Source organism: Wyeomyia smithii, chromosome 3 (genome assembly GCF_029784165.1).
Source record: "Wyeomyia smithii strain HCP4-BCI-WySm-NY-G18 chromosome 3, ASM2978416v1, whole genome shotgun sequence".
Classification (NCBI taxonomy): Eukaryota; Metazoa; Arthropoda; class Insecta; order Diptera; family Culicidae; genus Wyeomyia; species Wyeomyia smithii.
In genome coordinates this window covers 132,778,503-132,781,283 of record NC_073696.1, presented here as the reverse complement: position 1 = coordinate 132,781,283, position 2,781 = coordinate 132,778,503, and positions in this window count along the sequence as shown.

Genomic DNA, 2,781 nt, shown 5'->3' with positions numbered 1-2,781 from the left:
AGACCGACGCGTCTAAGTACGCCGAAGTCTTGAAGGCCATGAGAGGCGAACCCAAGCTCAAAGACCTCGGCACGGACGTCAGGACAATTCGTCGGTCACGCACCGGCGAGATGATCCTCGAACTCCGCAAAGAGGCGAAGGGCAAGGGCTGTGCCTATAAGAAGACGGCCCAGGAAGTGCTAGGCGAGGAGGTTAAAATCCGAGCCCTCACTCCTGAAGTGACTCTCCAGCTTAAAAACCTGGACGAGATCACCGAAGGGTGTGACATAGCACAAGCCTTCGAACGTGAGTGTGGAGTGGTAGTGACCGCAGAGGCAGTTCGTCTCCGCAGGGGCCCGGCCGGCACCCAGGTTGCTACCATAAAGCTTCCACTAACGGAGGGTAACAAGGCCCTGAAGAAGGCCACGTTAAAGGTGGGTTGGTCGGTCTGCCCGCTGGGCACCTTCCAACAGCCCGACGTTTGCTTCAGGTGCTTTGAGCGGGGGCATAAATCCTGGTCGTGCAAAGGGCCCGACAGGTCCAATTTATGCCGCCGCTGCGGTGGCGCAGGCCACAAGGCACGGGACTGCGGTGCACCTCCCAAGTGTCTGGTATGTACCGGTAAACGGGACGCCAAACACGCCATGGGAGGCCCCAAGTGCCCGGCTGCACGGCCGGCTACTAAGCCGCAGGCCTGAGGGTGATACAGTTAAACCTGAACCACTGCTATGCGGCGCAGCAGCTGCTACACCAAGCGGCTGCTGAGTCGTTGTCGGACGTGGCCATCGTCTCGGACCCATACCGTATCCCAACCGGAAACGGTAACTGGGTATCGGACAAGTCTGGGAAGACGGCCATTTGTACGACAGGCAGGTCCCCGGTTCAGGAGATTGTGTCGACCTCCAGAGAGGGGTACGTTATTGCCAAAGTGGATGGAGTATTCTACTGCAGTTGCTATGCTCCGCCAAGTTGGTCTACCGAAACGTTCGCGCAGATGGTCGATCAAGCAACCGTGGAACTGACGGGCCTACGGCCGTTGGTGGTTGCGGGTGACTTCAACGCTTGGGCTGTCGAGTGGGGGAGTCGCTGTACAAACCAGAGGGGCCAGGTCTTGTTGGAAGCTTTGGCAAAGCTCAACTTAGACTTGGCTAACGTTGGTACAAAGTGCACCTACAGCAGAAACGGTGCCGAATCGATTATCGATGTGACGTTCTGCAGCCCGGGACTGATCACGAACTGGAGGGTAGACGACAGCTACACGAATAGCGATCACCAATCGATCCGCTATGAGGTAGGCGTGCGGAAGCAAGCAACGAGTAGGGCCAATATTCCATCCTTCTACGGCTGGAAAACACTGCATTTCGATGCAGATGTTTTTGGGCAGGCAATTAGATGGAAGCACGAAGGGGGTGAACTGCTCCCGGATGTGGACCATCTAAATTCGATGCTGTCATGGGCGTGCGACGCCACGATGCCTAGGTCTCGTCCGCCTAGAGAGGGTAGGCCACCGACATACTGGTGGAGCGATACGATAGCAGGCCTGCGCAATGCATGCCTACGTGCAAGACGGAGGATGCAGCGCGCACGTTCCGACGAGCAAAGAGCGGAACGCGGTGTCGCATTCAGATCCGCTAAGGCAACGCTTAAGAGCGCAATCAGAGCCAGCAAACGAGCCTGTTTCGAACGACTCTGCGCCAGTGCCAATTCGAACCCGTGGGGTGACGCCTACAGGATCGTTATGACCAAGACTAGAGGTGCGCTAGCCCCGGCCGAACAATCACCAGCGATGCTAGAAACGATCATTCAGGGCCTCTTCCCAAGACACGAACCAAGTCCCTGGCCTCCGGCTGACGAGTCACCACCTACCGTGAGTGACGGCAGCCGTGCAGAGGCTGACGATGCGGTAAGGGTGACGGAAGATGAATTGATCGAGATCGCAAACTCCCTGAAGGTAGGCAAGGCTCCGGGACCAGACGGAATCCCGAACTTGGCCATCAAGACGGCCATCAAAGAAGCCCCCGGGTTGTTCAGGGCGGTCATGCAGAAATGCCTTGACGACTGCCTCTTCCCGGACGTGTGGAAGCGCCAGAGGCTGGTGCTGTTGCCGAAGGTTGGGAAACCACCAGGTGACCCATCGGCATACAGACCAATCTGCCTGCTGGACACGGCGGGCAAGGTGCTTGAGAGGGTAATCCTCAATAGACTGGTGAAATATACAGAAAGTGAAAACGGTCTATCAAGCAACCAGTTCGGTTTTCGAAAAGGTAGGTCCACGGTGGATGCGATTCTCTCCGTCACTAGAACGGCTGAGGTAGCAATCCAACGCAAGAGGAGGGGCATTCGTTACTGCGCGATCGTCACGCTTGACGTGAAGAACGCGTTTAACAGTGCCAGCTGGGACTCCATAGCCTTAGCGCTACAGAGTCTCAGAGTGCCGACGTCGCTGTACGAAATTCTAGGCAACTACTTTCAGAATCGAGTGCTAGTGTATAACACAAACGAGGGTCAGAAAAGCGTTCCAGTTACCGCAGGTGTACCGCAAGGTTCCATCCTGGGTCCGGTACTGTGGAACGCTATGTATGACGGCGTGTTAAAACTAACACTCCCTCCAGGGGTGGTGATCGTGGGCTTCGCCGATGACATAACTCTTGAGGTCTATGGCGAGTCTATTAGAGAGGTAGAGTTAAAGGCCGCGCTATCAATACGCGTAGTGGAAGACTGGATGCACTCCAGGAAACTGGAGCTAGCGCACCATAAGACTGAAGTTATTGTTGTTAATAACAGAAAGTCTGAGCAGGAGGC